Genomic DNA, 25,345 nt, shown 5'->3' with positions numbered 1-25,345 from the left:
GCGTAATGAGCATGACTCTGTTAGCGTTCGGGACATGAGAAGAAACAAGCAAATGTCCATTTGTCCCCACCGCAATCGGGATAACGACGTTGCTGTTCGCCGAGTATTCAATAATGACGCTGCGTTCTGTCTTTTTTGTTTCTTTGCAAATAATGAACACTCATTAGCGGTCGGAAATCAAAGGATTACAAAGGACTCGGAACTTTCGTCGACGGCTGAGATCGACCGAATATGTGCCTTGTTCCCGAGTGCAGGAAACTACTGTTGGGACATCTCTCTGTATAACGGGTGATTTTTTTGACGTTTGAAGATTTTTAGTTACAACCGGGAAAGATTATATTAGTACAGGCTGTTCAGGTGGATTTACAGCAAAGCGGACATTATGTGCTTGCAAAAGGTCAACTAAAAGACGACTGAAGACGAAAGATGAACTAAAATGAAGTAATCAACTTTGTAATTTTTGGTCTAAAGGTTGAATGCTATAATGTGAAATTGAAGGCCTTCAACCTTGAGGGTGAGCCGAGTTTAAAAATTTCTTGATTCAGTATTGTGATTCAAAAAAGGTGCAAGTGCACATATGAATGTTAGGTAGTTTGGCTTTCTCGCTTCACACATTATTAAAATTGCATTTCTCTCATTAGCAGTGCAGGAAAGGCAGGTTAAGTTTGCACATTTTATGATGAGGAAGAAGTAAACATGCTTTTGGCGGCAATACCACGCGTATAGACGCCATTTGATAAACTTGCAACAAGGGCAAGCCATATTCCCGACTTTTAAGAAGCGCATTTTTGACACACGATATTTACAGTCATAGTGCCGATTATCAAAATTTCACAACTATTTCCGCGTTACACGTTGACGACATTAAATTTCTCAATATTATTTGGCACCCTAATGCACAAAAAAATAAATGATTGCATAATTTTTTTTATTGAGTCGTTTCTTCATTCACCTGTATAACGTACATATAACCACCTTGCTGAATAATTTACAACAGTCCACACTGATGTATTAGTCAAAGTTCTTGCAATAAAAAATCTCTAGAGGTAAAAAAAAATCATCTGATATACAATATGAAACAGCCCGCTATCCAAGCCCTTCCTCGCAACCATATTATATTGTGCGAGCACAACTACATACTACATCTGCACCAATTATTGAGGACAAGGAGAAATGTTTGAACATGTACAGGGACAAAGGCAAGTACATACGTACGTCTTTCATTGTATGCCTTCCGCACCTTAAAGATCGATTACTTAACGATCACAATGGTGTGGCTTGGATCTATGAAGAGAAAATAACACTCAGTTCGCCAAGTCCTATTAGCAGTGTTACAGACCGTTCAATCTTCCAGCCTGCCTCTTATCATGAAGCTATTGTTTTGTCACTGTGTTTCTCATGCGCGGCTTACGTTCTCAAAGGTACAGTTTTAAATATTCGCACTTCATGGCGTAAAATAATGACATCGCTCACCGTTTACGAAACAAGCCAACGTATAATCGTGATTTATTCACAAATGAAAATTGGGTCACTGACCAAGTCGAAAGATGAAAAATGACGTTTCGGGTCCCATACGGGGCCCTTGTTCACAATAAGGCTGTCACAGAAGAAGGGATGGTTATATACGCTTCAGAATCTTCTGCAATCTTTTCACGTAAGTATGATGTAGCGTGCCCTGATTCTTGTTTAGCGTGTTGGCCGTTGTCTGGATGATTAGGGATTCTAGATGCAGTCTTGCAGATAGGTTTCTTTCCGTCGCCAAGATTTCCACCTCATCCCAGCCTATCTCGTGGCCAGTGGACAGCACGTGCTCTGCAACTGCATTTTTTGCTGCGCGCTTGTTTCTGGCGTCGCCCTGGTGCTCCTTCATGCGCCGCTGGAAGTTCCCGGTTTCCCCAATGTAGACGGAGGGGCAGTCGCTGCAAGGTATCCGATAAACAACGCCAGGGAAATTGGCACGTGGTAGCGGGTCCTTCACGTTGACCACTTCGGCTCGCAGCTTGCTGGTTGGCACGTGTGCAATATGCACTCCGTGTTTACGGAAAATCCTAGAAAGGGCCTCGCTGATCTGACGCACGTAGGGAATCGCAGCACGTTTTATCTTTTTTGTCAGCTGTTGTGCTCCTCGTGTGTAGGTGGCTTTCTTGGTGACTTTGCTGGTAAAATTTCTAGGGTAGCCGTTTCGCTCAAGATCGTGCTGTATAAGCTTCATCTCGTTGCCAAGGCTGACCGGGTCCGAACAGATGCTTTTAGCACGGTTTACAAGTGACGCAACCACTGAACGCTTGTGAGCCGTAGGATGAGCGGAATCAAAATCCAGGTATCTCCCCGTGTGCGTTGCTTTTCGGAAGACGCTGAAGGCTAACCGATGCGCATCACGTTTGACGAGCACATCCAAGAACGGGATCATGCCGTTCGCTTCCTCTTCCACTTTGGAAGAGGAAGCGAACGGCATGATCCCGTTCTTGGATGTGCTCGTCAAACGTGATGCGCATCGGTTAGCCTTCAGCGTCTTCCGAAAAGCAACGCACACGGGGAGATACCTGGATTTTGATTCCGCTCATCCTACGGCTCACAAGCGTTCAGTGGTTGCGTCACTTGTAAACCGTGCTAAAAGCATCTGTTCGGACCCGGTCAGCCTTGGCAACGAGATGAAGCTTATACAGCACGATCTTGAGCGAAACGGCCACCCTAGAAATTTTACCAGCAAAGTCACCAAGAAAGCCACCTACACACGAGGAGCACAACAGCTGACAAAAAAGATAAAACGTGCTGCGATTCCCTACGTGCGTCAGATCAGCGAGGCCCTTTCTAGGATTTTCCGTAAACACGGAGTGCATATTGCACACGTGCCAACCAGCAAGCTGCGAGCCGAAGTGGTCAACGTGAAGGACCCGCTACCACGTGCCAATTTCCCTGGCGTTGTTTATCGGATACCTTGCAGCGACTGCCCCTCCGTCTACATTGGGGAAACCGGGAACTTCCAGCGGCGCATGAAGGAGCACCAGGGCGACGTCAGAAACAAGCGCGCAGCAAAAAATGCAGTTGCAGAGCACGTGCTGTCCACTGGCCACGAGATAGGCTGGGATGAGGTGGAAATCTTGGCGACGGAAAGAAACCTATCTGAAAGACTGCATCTAGAATCCCTAATCATCCAGACAACGGCCAACACGCTAAACAAGAATCAGGGCACGCTACATCATACTTACGTGAAAAGATTGCAGAAGATTCTGAAGCGTATATAACCATCCCTTCTTCTGTGACAGCCTTATTGTGAACAAGGGCCCCGTATGGGACCCGAAACGTCATTTTTCATCTTTCGACTTGGTCAGTGACCCAATTTTCATTTGTGAATAAATCATGCTTCGCCCTGACCAGACGGTGTTCCGTCGAACCTTGGACAACGTATAATCGTAAATATGCCGCAGTAGGGGAGCCCCTCGATGCGAATATTTAAAGGAATAGGCGAGCCCGTCAGTTTCCTTATTACTGTCAGCTCATGCATTCCCTAGGGTGTTCTGATCTACCCTTGTCATATCTTTCCGATCCCGTCGTTGTTTTCCAATCTCAGAATATCTTTTATAGGCTTTTTTTACTGGGCTAACACCCTCTATGCTGTGCTGGAGGACCGGGCACTAAGCTGAATAATCTGTGAGAACAACTTCGTGGGCCTTGGGCCCTGTGACACGGCCTGACTGGATTCGGCGCCAGTAGATGTCGACAGCGGCGGCGCCGCTACCTGATCGTTCGTGCCTGTGATTGGTCCTTCTTCTCTACCTCCTGCTGCTTTTGTGATATTGACGTCATGACCAAATAAAAGAAAAAAGAGCACTAAACGTCACAAAAGAGGGCCCCATTTAGTAGCGCCAGCATTTAGCAGGAGAACAGGCCCTCTCCACCGTCTCGAATTCTCCGCGGACATCGCGAAGCTCTGGTCACGCACGTCAAAGATGTACAGTCTTGATAGGACCAGTCCCGGTATTCCGATTAGGACGTTTCACAGGTTGCTCTCTCTTACGCTTGCGCGCGAAACCTTCATGCGTCTGCAAAAAGCGAAATGGAAAGCGTTAAACTACACTCTTAGCCACTGCAGCGCTTTGCGTTAGCGAAGCCGAAGTTATGCGTGCCGGAGGTTCGAAAGGTGGTTAATTTTTTTTAGGACCGTGTAATCCGAAGAGTCCGCACTGTAGGAACTCATGATCCGGCACAGGGCGATGTCAGTACGGCAGCGGCAGAGTTATTTAACCTGACAGATTCGACATATTGGGGAGCTACAAGTATGTAGCTGTAGCTGTTGTACAAGCAGTCTCTGTGTACAACAGCTGTGTTTTAATGGCACTCACCTATGGGGCAGAAACGTGGACGCTAACAAAGAGGGTTCAGTTTAAGTTAAGGACAACGCAGCGAGCTATGGAAAGAAAAAAATGTAACTTTAAGAGACAGGAAGAGGGTAGAGTGGGTCATTGAACAAATGCGAGTAAATGACATCCTAGTCGAAATCAAGAGGAAAAAATGGGCTTGGGCAGGGCATGTAATGTGAAAGCAAGATTACCTGTGGTTCATAAGAGTTAGGGAATGTATTCCAAGAGGAGTCAAGCATAGCAGGCGGCGTCAGAATGTTAGATGGGCGGATGAAATTAAGAAGTTTGCGGCGATACGATGGCTGCACCTGGCAAATGAGCGGGTTAATTGAAGAGACATGGGAGAAGCCTTTGCCCTGCAGTGGGCGTAGTCAGGCTGATGATGACGACGATGTGCTTCATCAGCATGCTCTTACATCACGGAGGCTACACACCGCCGCAGACACAGGACAGAGGGAGGTGACGACACAGGGCGGTCCTGTGTCTGCTGCGGTGTGTAGCCTCCTGATGTCTCACCAACTGGTCTACAAATCTACCCTCCTATCTTACAGCACGAGCCGCCAGATCCACGTACCTTACAATGCTTCTGATTAGATCATCACGAGTTCCAGCTGCGCCGCGTTAATCCGCAAATGCGCAAATGCCCGAGGCTGTAATACACAGAGCACGAGATTTTGCGAGCGTTGGGTGTAAGGGTCGTTCACTGGCTGGTTGGGCAAGAAGCCTCTATGGATTTTTTTTTATAACTACTGCTATCACTGAAGTCAACCTCACCAACGATTTTTCTTGAGACGTTCTGTAGGCTGTTCAAAAAATCATGCTTGAGGCTATCAGAAGAATACTTGACTCCGTGAATTGCAGCCAGTAGCACCGCCCTCAATGTACATGTAAGGGCTGACGTCCTTCAGACGAAGTAGTGATACATTCTACAGCTATTTATGGTTTTCCCGTGACACGTGTCTTCCCCAGTCTCCTTATTTTAGTGCATACGTCCGTTCGTACACGAGCGCAGGTACACCTGTTGAAAAGTAAATTTATCGTTCTTCTGCACTTGTGGTGAGGTAGGACGCTGTGGAACAGATTAATCACCAGTCTGACTTCGCCCACTGCTGGGCAAAGGCCTCTCCCATGTCTCTCCAATTAACCCTGTCCTTCGCCAGCTGTGGCCACCGTATTCTCGCAAATTTCTTAATCTCATCCGCCCACCTAACTTTCTGCCGGCCCCTGCAATGCAACACTGTGATGCATAGGATTCAGTAGGAGCCCAACACAGTTATACAGGTTTTATCTTACCTGAATATCAGACCCGCAACAAAGGATTTACAACCGTAGATGACAGCCTCAAAGAATACGTGGACTTCTGTGGGAGCTTCGTTCTGACAGAGGTAACGAGTACGTACTTACTATATAAAGGAATGCCCTATTGGATGTAAGACAGCAGGATGATCCAGACTACAAGCTTTATGACTTTTTTTTATCTCGGAAGGCTTCCAGGAGTTGGGGGTATGAGAAAAGAAGGGAAAGGATCTTCGATCAGGGGCTACGTGTGACGCCAGCATGAACGGAGAGATACAACCTACGCAACTACACTGTGTGGGACGTAGCAATCGTGGAAGTCCGACTGAAGCGCATTATTTGATCTAGGCAATGAACAAACGCAAGAATCTTTTCCTGTTTTTTAGTAATCTCAAGCCAAAAAATACATATAAAATCGAAAGTACGCTAGGAAGGTACACACGTTCCAGCACTTGCGACACAAGTGAGGCAAGCCCCTGACGCAAGCACGCAAACTCGCCTCGGCTTCACCGCTGAAAGAAAAGAGAGCAGAAAAGTAGAAAATAATGTGCGTTGGTTCATGGCACGAAACTTATATTACTTGCACGTGTACAGAAGCCAAGAGAGGACGGATTTCCTGTCAGTCGGTGCACCTTTTCATTGCTACTGGGCAGCTATTGTTTGATCGACTGGGAGCTTGGCCCTTATTACGGAGATTTTGTTTTGCTTTATTTTGATGAAATGCACTGTGTTGGCATTTTAGTGACTTGGGCGAAAAGGAAATCGGTTTCAGCTTGGTCGTCTCTTTAAAAAAAGAACAGAAAATAAAGAAGAAAAAAACTGAGACTGGCATGTCAATGAATGCAGATATTGACAAGGAAAGCGGCTGTTTATATTTGCAGTATTTGTTAGGATATATGTCGGATAAGAATGTATATGTTCATTTGAGTAAGAACCTCTCGACGTTAAAATTGGTAATTCAATATAGACGCCCAGATCGTCACCGCATTGCTCAGTGGACTGTTACATGCACCTTGTTCTAGACTCAGTGGAAGTAGCAGCAGAACCAGTAGGCAGCAGTCCAGAGAGAAAACATTCCGTCTTCCCGCTACCCGGATAGAAAGGTCTATACATCGACCACTGTTTTTCGGTATTCGTTCCGAGGAATAATGCAGTGAAAAACCGGAAGTCATGTTGATCACATATGTTGAACACGCATGTTGAACACCGCATTTGTGAAACTGTGTTGGGTGGAGCTGAAGTTGAAGCCTTGGAAGTAAGCATAAGTGGGCGTTTAAAATTAATTGTATAGTGTACTCAACACGGCTACTCCGGAATATTAAAGCCACAAGCTACAGCAAGGATTATGGTCAAACCCTCGGTCATTATGGCTACCACGTGACATTCTGGGGGGAGGCTGGTTGCCGCTTTTTGACTTTAAATCTAAGGCGTTACGACACCTTATGCGGTTGGGTCGTAAATTATTATGAAAAAACAAAAGTGAACAAGGCTTAAGTATGAAAAACGGAGCGCCTTCTTTTATATTCTACAGACACCTTTGGCCGCTGTTCGTGTTTTCTTTTGATAGGAACGCTTTTTGACTTCAGTGGTTTAGGTACTTAGTTATTAGGAGGAGTGTTAAAAGATAACACGAAGGACATCGTCACAAAAACCGTTTAATCTAGTTCAATTCTTTCTGTTGTATTTTCGTATCTATAACGTATCAAACCTTTCATTCGCCCTCATTTCACTACGATAAAGAACAACTCTTGCTGCAAGTCAGTTTGGTTTCATTTCACTTCAATAAACGAAAACCTGTTCGCAGGAACTAGGATGCACCTCCGATTGCATATCAACTTGTGCGTAACATGCGCGTTAATATATGACAGCTGCAGAGAGTCACAGAACATGATAATTTTGATGACTTGTGATCGGCACTTTATGGTTGCGACATGGATATTAGAATTCTTCATGCTGGGTTAGCTCTAGCTTTCGCTCAATTTAGCGACTTACAGAGCGTAGTCAAAACCACTCAGACCAACAAAATAATGAAAAAAAAAACGTTGTTCTTGGTGTGGCAGGTACCTTCCCTGAAAAAGCAATAAGAACTTCTTTGAGGGAAAATGCAATTTCCGCATAAAAAAAATATACAGAAGTTTTTTCTTTTACAGCGGTCTTCTTTTACAGGTTCGCGTTAATGCATGCTGTGTAACATTGAAAACGTCACGGAGTGGGCAAAGCTAGCGTCAGTGCAACCGTATTACTGGACACTGTGCGGAATGATATCAACATGCAGGGGTCATGGCACATAGGGGCGTAATTACAAGGGCAACACATTTCGGAAGGGATACACTAAGTAGCTTTCTTTGCGAACTCGAGCGCTCAGGAGAAAATGAACACACACATTCTCCTACTTGTATGTGCGCGCACAAATGCATATACAAAGGCTATAGCCTCTCTAATCCAAGAAAGAAGATCGGGTTGGTTTTCTTGTCGTGGCATTGATTTGCTTTCTGGTTACTCAAAAAGGACTTAATGTATAAATGGCGTTAAAAATCCGGACTCTGTGAGGCTAATTTCCCATAGGACTTCCATTCCCGCGAAGAGTGCGGAATTTTTTTTTTCTAGCTGAAGGCCTCGTAGCAGGAAGCTTGCTGTCCTGGTGACTGAATGTTGACATCTAGGCGGTATTAAAAATAAATATTTTCGCAGAAATTCACAGGCAGCACAAATTTAGACCGGGTTGCTTTGTTCGCTCAAGAAAAGTTTATTTTAAAATGATTAACTTGCTTCCCTTACAAAAATGCTTCTTGAGACAGTGTTGAAGTTCTCATGAGCAGACTCAACACGCCATGTTGAATTTTTGTTGTGACCAGGATTGGCTAGTGTTGGTGAATTGTTGAGGCAGAGTTGAAACTCATTGGAAAAGTGGCCACTGTGCTAGAGTTGAGCATTCTCAATGAAATTTCTGCTTTGCGTTCATGTTGAATTCATGTTGGAATTACGGGAGTGAATCAACACGCCATTCTGAATCTTGGCTGGGGTAAAACAGCAAAAAATCCTGGGAATGCATTCGTATTGCGCCAGGTGGACCGACTACCAATGCAATTTTCGGCGGTATATTCATATTGCTGCGATTTCTCGTTAACGTGAAGCCATCACCCCCTGTGACGTAGCGCTCCACACATACGCACAAACACTTATGTATATAAATATATATATACATACCACCGTGATACATACACAACCATACATATACATACACATCCATCAGATAAAGAGCATGAGACAGTACTGCACACGAGGCTATAGGAAGAACTGACAGCTGGAGTTCATCTTGATCTTTAGTGCAACCTCGGCTTCGCCCTTATATAGTCCTACTCAGGGGTGTCCGGACCTGCGCAGGTTATGGCCTGCCGATCAGCAAAGTTATGTCAGTTATTACTCTTAATATTTATTTATTTTATGTGTAGTAGAAGTAATGAAGATCATATGCAACGGTCTATTATTTGACGACCTTGATTTATTCGTAAACAACTTAATTAAAGCATTAATTAAGCGCCCTTTTTATGAGAGCACATACGAATCCTCCAAAGTAGGTATGCCTGAATGAGCATAGTGCACTTTTTTCTATGCAAGAAAATGACTTTGAGCGGTTTATGAGAGTTTTAACGGGTGCTGCATGCGTTCTTAATGTGTGTAATGTGATCAGGTTCTGTTTACACGATGGATGTCGAAATGATTTCATTTAGTTAGGCTTAGAAACGGCTGCCTTGAGATGATTCAACTTAAATCCAACAGAAATTGCTCAACAGTAAATCTCTTGACTGCGCTCAACAAAAATTCCGTGTAGCAGGTGTTGAGTAGGCTCAACATACATTGAGTTCATGTTGGTTTCCAGTTGATTCAACAGGAGCTCAACAAGGCGTCAACTGAAGCTCAAAAGTCATTTTTGTAAGGGTTTCCGGTATAGCGTCCTTTATATCCCTCGCGCAGCTTTGTGTCGTCACACCGCATGCTCTATACTGAACCATACCAAACTATGTCTTACCATGCCATACAATTATGAACCTCAGCGTACAGTGCCGCACTATATTATACCATGTGCGGCAGTACCAAGCCATACCGTACCCTTCTATACTTCAACACACCATAACGTACCATATCATACTATACGACGCCATGCAATTACAAGCTGCAGCGTACCGTACCACACTATGCCGTACCACACTACGTAGTACCTCGCCACACAGTACCAGCCTATACTCTAACATACTCTCACATACCTTACCCCGCCGCGGTGGCTCAGTGGTTACGGCACTAGGCTGCTGACCCGAAAGTCGCGGGTTCGATCCCGGCCGCGGCGGCCGAATTTCGATGGAGGCGAAATTCTAGAGGCCTGTGTGCTGTGCGGTGTCAGTGCATGTTAAAGAACCCCAGGTGGTCGAAATTTTCGGAGCCCTTCACTACGGTGTCCCTCATAGCCTGAGTTGCTTCGGGACGTTAAACCCCAATAAAAAAATAAGCCAAGTATATCATACAATACCATACCATACCACACCATGCCATACGCACCTTACCATACTGTACCTTTCCATACCATGGCGCTGCGTACCGCACATAGCATACAGCACTGTTTTATAGAATACTACACCACAACGTACTATACTGTAACGCACCAGGCGTTACCGTGCCGCAGATTCTGTAGTAGACCATATCATACCATACCGTGCTGTGCCATCATATGCCAAAACATGTCATACCGTAACCAAATATTGCACAAGCTAATATATGGCATGAGGAAATCAAAGAAATCAACTTAACATTGCTCTTGCGGCCTCTTTAACGAGCACCTATGGCGACCACAGGTTTGTACGCATTCTGAACAAAGAGAAAGAGATAGAGGAAGGCAAAAAGGTTAACCAAGAGGATGTTCCAATGGACGAACATCCCGCAAGAGTGAAATCCTCCGCGAAGAAAGCGCAGAATATGACTACAATAAAGTAGCACTGCCAAACTTCAAAGTTAAGCGGTAGAAAAATAGTAAGGAGATAGAAAGCCTGACATCAGCCAAGCGATGGCCTCTCCGTCTAGGTTTGGCGGTGCCCAGCAACGAAGTGGTCGCGCTCTTTGTGCCGGTGTCGAGCCACTTGTCAGGGTTAAGCTGGCCGTTGTTCTCTTCGCCAAGGCAGGAACGGGAGTGCAGCCAAGAATAGGAACAAGAGCGGAAGTGATCCGTTCACGGGCTCGAACTTCGAACTTTGTTGTTCGAGGCTTAACGTCAGGAACCGTCAAATTGGATACTCCTTTTTGTGTGTGTGCTGGTGAGCCAAGGAAGGGGCTTATTAACGCGTTACTTGTGCCCTGCCAGTTGAATGCGCTTTTTTTTTGCTGAACTTCCGACAAACGAGCTAAGAGGAAGCGAATGAAAAAGAAAGGCAGACTTGAGGCTCAAGAGGAAGCCGTAATCTCAGGAAATTCCGAGTGCATGTCGACCATAGCATCCAAGACAGGGCGCTTTGAAAGCATTTGTTTTAGTTTTTGTGTGTGCGTGTGCGTGTGCCTCATAAGGGAGCTAACGAGAATTTATAACAGAAGCTAGAAACTACGTTAGGAGATTAGGCTTCTGGAAAATTGAGAGAGCTTCTTATGCTTGTAGAGGCATCGGCGTTGGTGACAAAATCAGAAACGAAGTACCAGATTCCTCCTTTTTTCACAGCCCGACAAAGCGCCTGTGGCTTTACGTCTTTTTAATGATGTGCGACCCTCCAAGCTCTTGGCTGATCTGAGAAAGAGATAGGAAGCAAAATCGCTTGGCATCCCTTTCAAACGTCTTATTTTTTTTTTACATTATGCACCAATAGATCCAGCCATCGTACTGTTTACCGGGATATCCAGCTTTTCCCTCTCTGTGATCTGAACCCGTCATGTCAAGTCATGGCGAACTCTGTTTAGTAAGAATGCGAGCGATCCCACCAGCTTGTGCTTGGCTTCCACTACGGAAGTATCAGTGCACGACGGCTTCACGTGGGGCCGGAAGGGCGGCATTCAAAATAAGAGACGTGTACCATTCACGTATCGCAACAGCACTTGCTAGGCTGCATTACAATTTCGACGGTTCTTCCCATCGAAATGCTTTTGAATGTGTAAGCAATTAGTCAGTGTTAGCTCACAATCAATGCACCCGACAAGGCGCATTCACCGAAAATCTCGACGGAGCGTTGCTACGATCCTCCACGTTTAGGTTAGGTTCAGGCTTACCTCAAGTTTGTCAGCTCGGAGCACAACACAGCAAAACTTTTTGAGACAAGGACAGAGATAAGATGGAGACCACTTCGCTGAATTCAACCCATTTTTCAAGCGCTTCGACCTACAGAAGCCGATAAGTAGGTTAAGGCCGGTGTCCATTGTACTACAGGTGGGTATCGGGAACCACTGCCGGGTATCCGGATGTTTAAACATCTAGGCCACCGCTGCGGTTTGTGTAAAGAGCGCAATGGCTCAAGGTTTTTTTTTTTTTTTTTTCGCCCACACAATGTGATGTGAAATGCTCACTTTCCTTGCATTTCACTGTATAAAAGAGGATCCCCAGGCCAAGGAAAACAATGTGCCCAATAGAAAGTGATGGGTACCAGGCGACACTAGATGTCAATCCCCGCTCCTCCCGCATGCCAAACGGATGCACAAACTACAAGGCCATCGCTGCTGAACATAAAATCAACTTAACTATTTCACTAGCCCCCGCGGTGGCTCAGTGGTTATGCTACTCGGATGCAGACGCGAAAGATCGGGGTTCGATCCAGGCCGCGACGGTCGCAATTCGATGGAGGCGAAATGCTAGAGGCCCGTGTACTGTGCGATGTTAGTGCACGTTAATGAACCCCAGGCGGTCGAAATTACTGAATCCCTCCACTACGGCGTCCCTCATAGCCTCAGTCCCTTTTGTACATTAAACCCGATAAAACTAAACAATTTAACTAAGCGCTTCGTCCTTGTGTGCGTAAATGTAACGTTGAGAAAAAAGAAGAAAATTTTCCTGAACTTGCTACACTGCTACATTGCCGGTAACTACAGGAACGCCAATGAGACTGCCATGCCAACAATCATGGACGCCTGTCCACTAGCATCAGTTCAAGTATTTTAAAGGCAGCTTGTTTGGAACGATACAAAACTTGAACTCGATGGGTTATTATAGAAAAGGCTCCGGGTTTACTGGAACTTGGATACTCCCGGCGCGTTTGTGCGGCCGCAGGCTGCATTAAAATACACACCGTAGGAATACACCAGTTCGTTACCTAGTCGGGCTGATTGCTGCGTGGAACTGAAAGACGTTGCTTTTTGAGCTAAGTTTTCCATAAGTGTTCAGTCACTGTAGCACTTGGCGAAATCAACATTACACTAATGGTTTCTCTGCAGATATTGCACATACCCTCGAGGAAGGTATACAGTCACGTTAGATGCCAGGCCGCCTGTTGATATTGGTATTACTTTAGGGGACACAAACCTATGGTTAACTTTATTCAAGTTTCTTTTCGAAAATGAATGTTTTCGAATCTACTGGTAGCAGAGCCTACTTTTGCTGAAATCATATCGGATAGCATGAAGCATTGCATGCGGCCGTCGCGATATAAAAATTATTGCTGAGCACTGGCAAAGCTTTGGTTTCGTTTGGTTTATGGGTTTTAACGTCCCAAAGCGACTAAGGCTATGAGAGACGCCGTAGTGGAGGGCTCCGGAAATTTCGACCACCTGGGGTTCTGGTAAGGTATGGAATGGTATGGTATTATATATGGGGTTCACCATCCCAGAGTTGTACGCATGGAACAAGACAGACCGTAAGGGAGGGCTCTCCATTAATTTTGGCCACCTAGGCCTTTTTTAACGTTCTTTTACAATGCAGAGAAAATGGAGGTTTTTTCCGTTTCACCTCCATTGAAATACGACTGCCGGGATTTCATCTCGAGTCCTTTGGCTCAGCAGCCAAAGGCCAAAGCCACTAAGCCGAATAAAAATCGGATAAAAGTTAACCAGGCCAAAAAGCCGCAGTAAAGCACGGCGCTGGGTGATTGAAATTTTGTTCTTTCGCAATTTAACGCCAAACGGTGGTAAATGATAGATAGATAGATAGATAGACAGATAGATAGATAGATAGATAGATAGATAGATAGATAGATAGATAGATAGATAGATAGATAGATAGATAGATAGATAGATAGATTGATTGATTGATTGATTGATTGATTGATTGATTGATTGATTGATTGATTGAGTTATTAACTTATTGATTGACTTTTTACATGTCAAAAGAGTCGAGGGATATTAGGTGGCCGCAGAGGAATATTCAAGTGAATTTCGACAACCTGGTATTTTCAACTGGCAGCGATGCCTCAGTGCAGAAGAACTGAGATTTCCGTCCACCAAACTGCTACTCCCAGGAATGAAATCGCCCCTTTGAGATGAGCTGGTGAACGCCGTAGGTACCAAGCCACAGCAGCGAGTATGAATAAAAAGCTTTTATGCCTTGTGATGGCTACAGATGAACATTAACGTGCTGTTCTTGCTTCATATTTTGCGGACGGATTTAGTCGTTCTGTTTCTGACGGCCAAAATGAATGAACCAAAAATCCATAGTGCACTATCCATTAGGATGGAGAGTGGGATTACTTAGGGTTGGTCCAAACGGGTGAAGTAAGATAAAAAAGCCATCTCAATATGCCTCATCGCATATTACTGAGATTTGCAGAGGGAGGTAGCACTGATTCATAGCTACTTATCTGTCTTTGGCTACGCTACTATGGAACGTAGTACTAGGTCCTCATCAATGTCGCTGTGTAGCGGCAGTCCCATATATACAATATGGAAGGGTTCATAGCAGATTTATCGTTGTAAGCCTGGATGATGACTGACTTAAGAGATAGGTGGAAAAATCTGTGTGCGCAATAAAATTTAAATGTTTTTCTCTTCTTTTTCAGGTCTCATAAGCTTTTACCTCATAACCTTTATTGTTATTCTAAGCGTGCTCTCTATTACGTACATTGCCAGTGAAAGTCAAGACAACTGCAGTATATTTGCATCTGAAGCTTCGAGCGAAGGTTATGTATTATTCGACGTGCCGTTGGTTCTGCGTAGTAATACTCCTCAGCGAATAGCTACGGATTCTTGTTTTGAATTTAGCTATCCCTGTTACTATGTTGAGTTATCTTTAGTGGCAAATTCATTTTCCACAGCACTTGCAGCGAAGCACATGAATAGCTGCTCGTATTAAGAGCATCTGTTAACACTACCACAAACTTCACTAGCACCTAATTCTATATTCCACTGATTGCCGCCGCGGTGGCTCAGTGGCTATGGTGCTCGGCTGCTGACCCAAAAGACGCGGGTTCGATCCCGGCCGCGGCGGCTAGAATTTCTTTGGAGGAGAAATTCTAGAGGCCCGTGTACTGTGCGATGTCAGTGCACGTTAAAGAACCCCAGGTGGTCGAAATTTCCGGAGCCCTCCACTACGGCGTCTCTCATAGCCTTAGTCGCTTTGGGACGTTAAACCCCATAAACCAACCAACCAACCCTATATTCCACTGATCGATTTTTTAAAGTGTGATAAACAGCACGCATGTAGCTTAGCATGCTGATGCTTCATTTTTCTGAAATCTTCGTGCCATGCTGAATGGCTAAGAAGTAGGAAGTCGCAAACAATTCAAGAAGAATGAACCGAGGTAATGGTGGAAACTCGAAGAAACAGCACTAAACTTGAGGGCAATTAAAAGGCAGACTTATAGCGAATACAACGCCCATTTGGTCCATAAGTATGCCTTTCCATTGTACTGTTTTTTTTTTTGCTGTTTCGACAAGTTTTGCATCAAACAACTAACCCAAACCAGAAATTTTTGGCGACGCTCCTGACAGCACACTACCTGCTATTTCTACTGAGTTTCCGTACGTTGCAGAATCGAATCACGTCTTGTCCCCATGCTATATACGCCAAAAATAATTCACTCTCTCAAGTTTCGCCTCTCCGGGTCCACAGTGCTCGGTTAGGCTGGATTCCTATACTACCGATGCAACCTGAAGAGTTGCGATTTGGGTAAGTTCTTAGATGGTCTTGAACAAATAAACCAGTAAAACGACGAAGGACAGAGAAGAGAAGAAACACACTGCGAGTGGAACAACTCTGCTTAAACCAGCCGAGCATACGTGGGACAACCACCAAGTTACAGGCCACCAAACTCCTTTGTGTACGCTGCAGCATGAAAATTGTTACATTACATGTGCGATACGGGTGGTGTTTTAAGATTCCCCTGACTTGTGAAAAACTTTACATTGTCCAAAGAGGTCGGTATATCAATGGTAGGCTGCGAGAACACCCCAACTATTTGAACTCTACTGACGAAGAGACCTTTTCTCTCTACTGCCGGGATTACGGCTTCTACCCGCTTTTTCTAATGATAGTATTCTAGACAGAGGAAAGGTCAAAGTGGAGTGCGAAATTCTCGAAGCGCGTCACATCAGCATGGAAGGGGATTATTGCATCAGCACTATGTCTATCCCTTTGATGCAGAAGAGACTTCGCACCGGCGCTAGCACCTTGATTATCTGCCAACCATCGTTAGAGGCGTGACTTGGTTGTTGTGCTGCGCATGCTCTGCTGGATTTCTTGGGACACGGGCTTGGTTCAACAAAGCACAGTCGTTAGTTCCAGTCGAAGTGTGTGCCTCGCCTCTTCTCTGACCTTCGTATTTCGACTGGTTTATTTTTTCAAGGGCAACCAGTTGGAGCAGCAGAATAGCTAGACTTAACCGCTCTTCGCGCGTTCTCGAACACGCCCTTGAGAGCCCGCGCAGCCCACACACAGCTGGCTTAATTTTCATTGGCGAACCGGTAGATGCGAGAGTTTTCGGTCACTACATAATAAGATGCTGTCACCATTTAGGCAATAGCGACAGCTTTTAACCTACACTTAATCGCGTCCAAACGTCTCAAAATAAACAAAGCGTATTCTAGCTGGTAATATTGACAAATGGTTCAGCAACAATCCAGACACATTAATCACGTGTTGCACCGTCAACGAGCCAAGGAGAATAAATAGAGGAGCGCATGTTAAAGAAGGTCGGCGTTTCGACAGATTTTCTCTAAAGATCAGTACTAAGACGTGTGTTGAAATGTTTGTCAGGCAATGTAGCCACGTGGACGGAGTAACTTCGAAGCAGATTTCCAAAATATTCCGAGTCTAAGCGTCTAGTTATATATAAATAACACTGCCCGTCCTCCACCGCCGTCCCGCCACCCTTGGCAAGGACGATACATTGAAACTCGTCTATAACGCTTGAACCGTATGTTGGGAAATTGCGCCTTCTATGAATGGCTCTCAGACAGCCATTCCTCGTACTTCTCAAAGCGTTGCATCAGGCCAGCGCACTGCCTAGCTCACAGGAAGAGACCGACTTCGTACGGCTTCTGTCTGAGACAGCGCTTTCCCGTAAGCTTTCGCGACAAAAACCCATGCGCCTCGTCCACTTGCGTCTAGACGTCTCTTGCTCCCAAGAGGAGCTTAACCGGGTAACGTTGTGCAGCAGCTTCTCTTCTGAAGAGTTCGCCGTGTTGTTGAATTATAGCTGGCTCTAGCCAAAGACTTTATGGACCTACAAAGCTGGTGGAAGTTAAGAATGTGTCTTGCGCGTGGAGCTGGTTCGACGGCATTGCTGTAATATTGGAAAGAAATATCAACGAATTGAGCGTCTCATGAATGACCAGCGTTGCATAACCCATGATCCTGTGAATTCGGTTGCGCGGGTATTGAAGATCTTCTGTGTCTTTCAAAATGCTGCGCAAAATAGAGCAGAAAACTTTCCGATTCACTTTTCCTCCGTCAGATTCTATTCGATCGCATTTTGTTCTACAGGAATTCAGTCTAACGTATAACATAATATCTAAAGCTCAAAGCTATATGCTTCGAGAGCGTGGCTTAAGCTAAATCCGGACTATTTCACCATTCGGGGGCACTTTTGCGCGCTTAGTTTAAAGCGAGCTTGCGACGCCACTTCGCTGCGCGCGTCTCACTCTCTTTGTTTCAACTTGCGCAGGACTGCTGGTCTGGACTGAACATCGGGAAAGCTCGGCTTTGCCGTTGACAACATTGGGTGGCCTTTCTTTGGGAAGCCTGCTGGGTCGCAGCGGATTCTCTGGACGGTGCGGCAAAGAATTCAGCGCAATCTGCGAGCGATTGTTGCGGTGAGTACTATGAAAGTTATCTGTTGTGAAAAGGTTAACAAAAAATTCAAATGATATTTCCATGATATCAAGAGGAGCGCCTTACACACTTCTCTCCTTTGAAGATTGTATAATGCAAAGGTCGCCGTTCCAAACGTGGATTTCTTTCTCGCATGCAATCAGAAAATGGAGACGTCTTTACATTTGGGAGAAAACAAGTCGCAAAAGGCAGTGATCATTTTTTTTTTATTTTTCAAGCATTGAAAACACCGTCTTCGTGTGGCTGAGTTTTAGAATACGTTGCGATGACGTTATTTTTTGTTCAAGAATACATGATTTGTTTTTAAATGCAACGCGTGAGGTAAAAAATATCTCACACAATAAAACTGCTACAACGTGTTCCGATTCAGAAAAATCTACCCCTTGTTTTCACTGAGAAGCCGTTTTCTCCCTATACCACGATTGTTTCATGAGACGTGCCGCTGGTTCCATATGGTTGTTTTGTTGGCGCTTCGCTGTTTTTTTTTTTTTTTTGAGTAGAATGGTATGGTTGAAAACAGCTGTTTTGAGGGAATAGCTGTTTTGAGAAGTGATGCCTTTCTCTACCCTTCTTCTAAGCACCACTTTTATGTGCGATCTCATAGATACCTCTGCCTGCTAGCGCTTCCTCCCCTCTGCTATGCGTTTCCATTCAAAGATCAACGGGACCTTTTACTTGGCGTTCTAAAAGTGTCATCGCAAAAACAGTGAGCAGTAACCCCTCTTACCTCTTCTACCGTTCTATATCCCTCTATAAAACGCACAAAGCACACTTCCCCAACTAACCATCGAAGACATCTTCGTTCCGGGTTTTGGCAAAACTGCATCCGCGGAATTTGGTTTGCTTGTTTTATGACCTCACACATGTTCGAGAAAGCTGTAATTGTTTCATGAAGAGCAGTTATAAAAAAAATAAGAGCAGGATAAATATAAGAACATGCCGATCTCAGTCCCGTTGCTACTCGGGCAAATTCTCCCCAGGGGCCATAAGAATGAACGCACTATAAAACCGCAATAAATTGCCCATTCACGCTATTGGCGTACTCGTTCCTGTTTCGTTTGTGTTATTTTTACTATTTCGTTATTTGCGCTTGCTACGCAAACACGATTTATGTCGGGCCACTTCAGGACGGACATCAAGTGCCAAGGAGGAATAACTAGCACCAGAGGAGAATGCCCACAGCCGCAGGCGCAATGTTTAGGGCAAAGAGAACGGAATCTTGGAGCGGGCCTGACCAGTTCAAGAGCACTAACTTTCGCTTGCTTTTCATTCGGAAACTTACGTTCCAATCCCCAATGGGTCCAAGATGCGCTCAGCCGTCTCTAGTTCAATTCTGTTTGTCCTGCAGCAAAGGGCAGTTATATACGTAGAGGAATAGTCTCGAATAGCACAGAACTGTATAATGATAAATAAATAAGCAAATATATGAACTAGTGAATAAAAAACGAGTAAAGAATGAAAGAAGGCGAAAGGAGAGAAAGAAGAGTAAAAAAGGAGCCAGGATAGGTACCTTACGAGAACGACATTGTATATGAGGGAATATAAACAGAAAGACACCTAATTCCGTTATGTGTTTACAGTGTGATGGAATTAACAGCTGTTGATGCCTCTAGCAACAATGACGTCACTACCTGTTTGTGGACGCCACTCCTCTATAGCCAGTTGGAACGATCCGCTTTTTGTGCTCTGTTGTCCGGACAGAAAAACTAAAGTCAGCTGAAGGCGATGAGCCACAAATCAGGAAAATAAACGTAAACGAACTGCAGGTCGTGAAGAGCGCTCGGGAAGCAAAAGTATGAAAAAAAAAAAGATTTTACGCAGTCGTCGTTTCGTTTTAGGCGTGGTCATCATTTCAATAATGACATTCGCTCGCGTATATCTTAGCTTATCCGGTTGAGCAACTTTCAAGAATTTGTGATGATTCAGGGCGTCAGCTTGGAAAAACGGGAAAGTTGTTTGTAGTAGGGGGTTCGTTTAGATAAGCACGGCTGGATTACCTTTCTCTGCAGTGAAAAATCAAATTTTAAAAAGCAAAGAAAAACAGCATGGAACTCTGGAATTTGAATGGACGAATCATCCTTAGAGGAGATTTCGTAAAACGCAGAGGAAAAAACTTTCACTTGGCAAAAAAAATACACGAAACGTAATGCATGCACTAGGAATTTTTTTCAGTCCTGATTTCTTTCATCGTTAAAATAAAACTCGTACACTCTACAGCGGAATCGCCCCGCCGTAAAGGTTTGTCTTGGCCATTCTTAGCAGCAAAATTTTTTCACGCACGGCAACCGTGTCGGTTGCACAAGGACGCCCCAGAACTTCCGAGCAAACGTGTATCGATAAAATTCCGCAGTGTTCCTGAAATAACTGAAACAAAAATGCAAAGAACTGCCAAAACCCGTGAGATCCTCGGTTGCGTAAGAGCTGCTCTTCGTACGCCTCAGTTTCCGTGGTGCGCGCGTTTCAAGGAGCCCTGCTCAGTAACACTCTCGAGTTCCAAAGAAGAGCATCACGTTTCATGCAGCAATATAAAAAGTCGATGATGGAGGACGACATGCAACGGTTTTCCTTCTCTCCGCGTGTCAGAAAGGGGCGTCTTCTCGTGACTAGCCGTGAAATCCAAATTATTCGTTGGTGTGACTCGTAGTTTTCTTATGCAGAGCGCCGCCTCGGTGGGTTCTCGACAACTTTTGTGATCTATCTGCTTGTTATCTGCTACCTGAATATCCCTTAGGTCGCGTGTTACCTGGAGCAGCTATCATGCCGCCTTTTTTTGTTCTGATGCACCGTGGGTGCGCATTGAACATCTTCACGTGTTCATCGCTCTCTTTCGCGCCTCTTTCTTCCATTTTGATTATTATTGTTTTTTGGAGGGGATGTAAAGTAAGTGTCCTTGTGCAATCGAATCCTTTTCGGTTAACTCTGCTCTTGCTACCATCGCTTGCATCTGGGAAGTGTGTGATGCCCCTAGAGAAAGTTAGTAGTAGCATTTAGAATTCGCGAAAGTCAGTTTAATTAATACTTCAGCAATGAAAAAAAGGGCTCAGTTCCTCTCTCTATGCCTGTATTAGTTATAAGGTGCAACATTCAGGAAGCTCTGAAAGTGAGCTGAGCTGACGAATTGAGGCGGAATTTGCCTAGTGCATCTCGCACACAGAAATACTTATTGATTACTTCGAGAGCGTTCTCTCTGTTGCCGTCGCTGCAAACGATGATACCACAGAAGGAACAATCAAATGAATCAATGAACAAATAATTGAAATGCGATGGACCGGCAATGTTGGGAGATGTTGTGGTTGGCCCCTGCGCAACAATAAATTTTCGGATGGTTTAGTAAAGTAAAAATTTGCAATGACTCTGTTATACAATGCTTAAATGCGCGCATGAAAATATTATTTTCCCGCTATTTGAATGCGTGAAAACACTCCAGGGTACTAGGTATCGATCACCTTTATCCCTGAACACTGTAAAGAAATCGCACATAAAAGCAACGTTCCCAACGTCAATACATTGCAAATGGCAGCCCTATCACTAATCTGATTACCGACAAAGATTCTAGAGAAAAAACAAAATTAAAAGTTGTTAGGATAAACTCAGCATCATTATCATCATCAGTCTGACTACGCTCAGTGCGAAACAAAGGCCTCTCTCCGTGTCTCTCCAATTAACCCTGTCCTTTGCCAGTGGCGGCCACTGTATCCCCGCAAACTTCTTAATCTCATCCGTCCACCTAAGTTTCGGCCGCCCCCTGCTACGCTTGCCTTCTCTTGGAATCCACTCCGTTACCCTTAGGGACCAGCGGTTACCTTGCATTCGCATTACATGCCCTGCCCAAGCCCATTTCTTCCTCTTGATTTCAACTAGGATGTCATTAAGCCGCGTTTGTTCTCTCACCCACTCTGCCCGCTTCCGATGTCTTAACGTTACACCGATCATTTTTCTTTCCATACCTCACTGCGTTGTCCTTAACTTAAGCTGAACCCTCTTTGTTAGCCTCCACGTTTCTGCCCCATAGGTGAGTACTGGTAAGATACCAGTGTTCCATGCTTTTATCGTGAGGGGTACTAGTAAACTGCCATTCATGATCTGAGAGAACCTGCCAAATGCGCTCCACCCCATTCTTATTCGTCTGGTTAATACACTCTCGTCATCCGTATGTGCGGTCACTGCCTGGTCTCCTTATCACATTCAGTAGTTCGCTACCAATTACAGAGATATAAGAAGTTCGAACACTGCTAGCCGTTTTTTGCTGTACAGTCTTACTACAGCGAGTATCTTCATTACACTGCTTACGCCTTGGTTAGCTTTCAACCAATTCTTCATGTATAACGAGCCAGAGAAGAATTCCTCTGCTGTAGTGCATTCTCTGGGCTGTTTTGGATGCCCTTGGGTTTGTTCTTTTCTGCCACGTTCTGCTACTGATAGCCACTAGTCGCTGCATCTCCAAAAAAAAAAAAGAAGAGGAGAGGAGCGGGGGTTAACGATTTCAAAAAGAAGCAATCAAGCTAAGAAAGAATAGGATGTGAGACAGCTCTTGGAGTTTAAGGCGTCAGACAGCTAAATTAGGCCGCCATGTGACGACTTGTGCCTCCTGAATAAATACGGAAGGTTTAAGATTTCTTCTCGCGAAAGAGTCTCGGCTTCGCGGTGTTGAATTTCTCTCCCTGAGATTAGCTCAATTCAAGAAAAACAGGGTTGTTTTCCTCTGCCCTTCTTAAGTGTTTCAGAAAACACTTTAAGCTGGCAGGCCAACAGAACCAAAAAAAAAAACACACACGCTGCAGTTACTGTAACAAAAAACAGTTTTTTTTTTTAAATAATTATTTTGCGAATGTGAGCTTCCAGTTTTTCGGGTCTCGGCTCAAGCCACAGAAAAGCTGCGACGCAGAAACCTTCACGAGAAACCGTAGCTATGGCTTTTTAAAAAGATAACAAGTGCAGAGGAAGTGGAGGTATTTTTATTTAACCGCATGCATAAAACCCTTACGAACGAGAAAATAACTTAGTATTATTCGTTCTCCTGAAAACATTATTACCAAAGCGACCTATGTGCAAGAGGAGATGAAAGATATGCCGTACCCAAATGATAAAAGTGGGGCGCACAATGATTACCGGCTAGTCGAAAAAGTTGCCCAGTCTTAATTCCAAAAAAACAGAACTGTATTATTTTAGAAGCTCTCGTTAATTTCTGCTGTGTGAAAAAGTGCAGTGGTTCTCAAACATTTATCAATCTGGACACAGTGCGGAGGTCCACTGCGATCAAAACCTATTAGGGACAACATGCAACGTGTGTAGAGTTAAAACGACCATGCGGAAATAATTCATTTCAAGTCCAAAAAGAAGCATAAGCGCTCGCATCTAACAGGGACATGTACCTACCAGAAAACAAGTGATTATAAATGTGAAAAGAGGCAAGTAGAAAGCAGAAACAATCGTTATTCCCCGTACTGAAGGGGCGCGTAAATGTAATGATAATTATGTAGATTTAAGAAAAGAAAATATTTAATTACACCACCGTGATTTGAAAAGAAATCGCTAGAATTCTAGTTTACCTTCATACTACCATTTTTCAATAAATTTTTTCACAAGAAACATTTTGCCAGAGCAACCTAAGACCAGCCTTTTGCAGTATGGAAGCTTTTGAGAAAGTTCCCACTTTTTATACGTGCATTATCCCTGAAGAATGAAACTCCTACCGGAACATTAACCGTCCTTCAATGCCGTTCCTGATGGCCACTTTCATCCGCTATAGTACCCGAAACGCCAATCACTCTAAAGGGGCATTCCGGCGTGTGTGGCCTGTGGAAGTCGTTTAGTTGTTATTTTTTTTTCTTTGCAAGAACTACTTAAAGCTTCACCTTCTGGTAAAGAAGGAATGGGGTGGGGTGCAGGTAGAACTAAAAAACGCTATTTGTCTCCATCAAAGGCCATTCACCATTCTCGCTGGAGTGCTTTCTTCTGGGCAATATAACATTTAGGATTCGGAAAATGCCGCTGCTCTAAAATTGTTTCGTTCTAAAGCCGATACTTTAGGTGAGGTTCTAAAACTTCCTGACCTCTCCGGATGGCCATTGAGCGTGGACTGAAGAGAGAATAAACAACCTGCCGGTCCCTTTCTTGGATAGTAAAGAGTAGCAGATAATGTTTTTACAGAAGCCACGCTTTTGCAGCTTGCTGTTCCTACCAGTATGTATGTTCCTGTTAGTGTTCTTTTCTGCCCCATATTCTGTATTGAGAAGGCTTGTTGTGCTTGGTTTATATTGTCCGCAGATGGTGGCGTGGACAAATTGCTTGCCTCAAAACGCAGAAACACAATGCTGCAGTCCTTCCACGCCATAGCATTTATTCCCGTACTCTCTAGGATTCCTAAAGCTTCTCGCTGTTTAAACAATTACGTCGTATTTTTTTTTTTCGCACTAGTAATTGGCTACGTTTCTGCAAGTTTTGTGGAGCCTTTAATCTAACGCTCGGGTAGAGTTTCTGACTATAGGTTCCGTGTAGCGTGATGCTTGTTCTGAACGGTAGCAAAGTGCCTCTTTCTTCCTTGTGGATTTCTAATCATCACGCATTGCTGAAATTCGATTATATACCGAAAGAATTTCATCAAAAAGTATCCACTTTGAGCCCGAACACGAATAGCAGCTGAGGAACATTTTTTTGTTCAATTATACTTATAATTAGTAGAATTTTTTCAACTATTTTTAGAAGAAGTTCATTTCCAAAACTTACTTGGGTTTCCTTTCACGCAGCTTTACGGTGTTGAATGATGGCATGAAGAAATCTTCTGGGAGTTCCTTAATAGCATGTGGCCTTCAGCAATAATAAAGATTGAAGAAATAATGTCAATGCACGGGACCAGACTAAAAAGTTACTCTTGGGCGACGCAACCTGGCGAATGGCACAATCACGAACTTCTTTCTTCCTTTCCTGTATTTACTCGCTGCGTGGTTTGTTAGGGATCGAAACACTTATTCATCTTTTTAAAGCAGTAATCAAAGCCTCGAATTCGGATTTCGTTCTAAAACCTGAAAACCAATCCAGACAAACTAACCAGAAATTTTTCTAACATAAGTCGCGTAAAGTATTCTGAACTAGAAAGACTGCTGAATTAAAGGTAATCTTTCTTTTTTTTTTTGCTTTTCATAACATTGTTGTTGTGTTAAAAACATAAATTTTCTGGTTTTATTTTCTCAGGTCTCTTGCTTTTGCAGAGCGTTAGTACTCATGTTTAACAAAACATGGACGCCAACTAGATGGCCGTATTCCTAATGGAATAATGCGCTCTGCCGTGGGGATTGCGTTTCACACATCAAACTGCGAACTATAAACACAATGAAAGAAACTTGACCAGAACAGGATAATTAGCAGAGCGACGTATTATTTATCACGAAATGCATTAACTTCGGAAGCACCAATACTTTTCCAGCATGGCAAATTTCCAAAAGTGTCGTTAAAACTGCAGATACAC

General features: G+C 44.2%; 1 protein-coding gene across 1 annotated transcript in view; it reads left to right on the top strand.

The window, feature by feature from the left end:
* The window catches only part of LOC149335555 (trissin receptor-like), a 311,374-nt gene that overhangs the window by 97,759 nt on the left and 188,270 nt on the right, over positions 1 to 25,345 (top strand). Inside the window, exon 2 of the mRNA XM_089552170.1 lies at positions 17,714 to 17,861. The gene's annotated coding sequence lies outside the window, so the exon portion shown is untranslated. The remainder of the gene's footprint in view (positions 1 to 17,713; positions 17,862 to 25,345) is intronic.

This window comes from Amblyomma mixtum, chromosome 7, assembly GCF_055824585.1.
Source record: "Amblyomma mixtum isolate Tamu chromosome 7, ASM5582458v1, whole genome shotgun sequence".
NCBI classification, from domain to species: Eukaryota; Metazoa; Arthropoda; class Arachnida; order Ixodida; family Ixodidae; genus Amblyomma; species Amblyomma mixtum.
The sequence above is the reverse complement of the archived record's forward strand: the minus strand, read 5'-3'. Positions and strand labels throughout refer to the sequence as shown.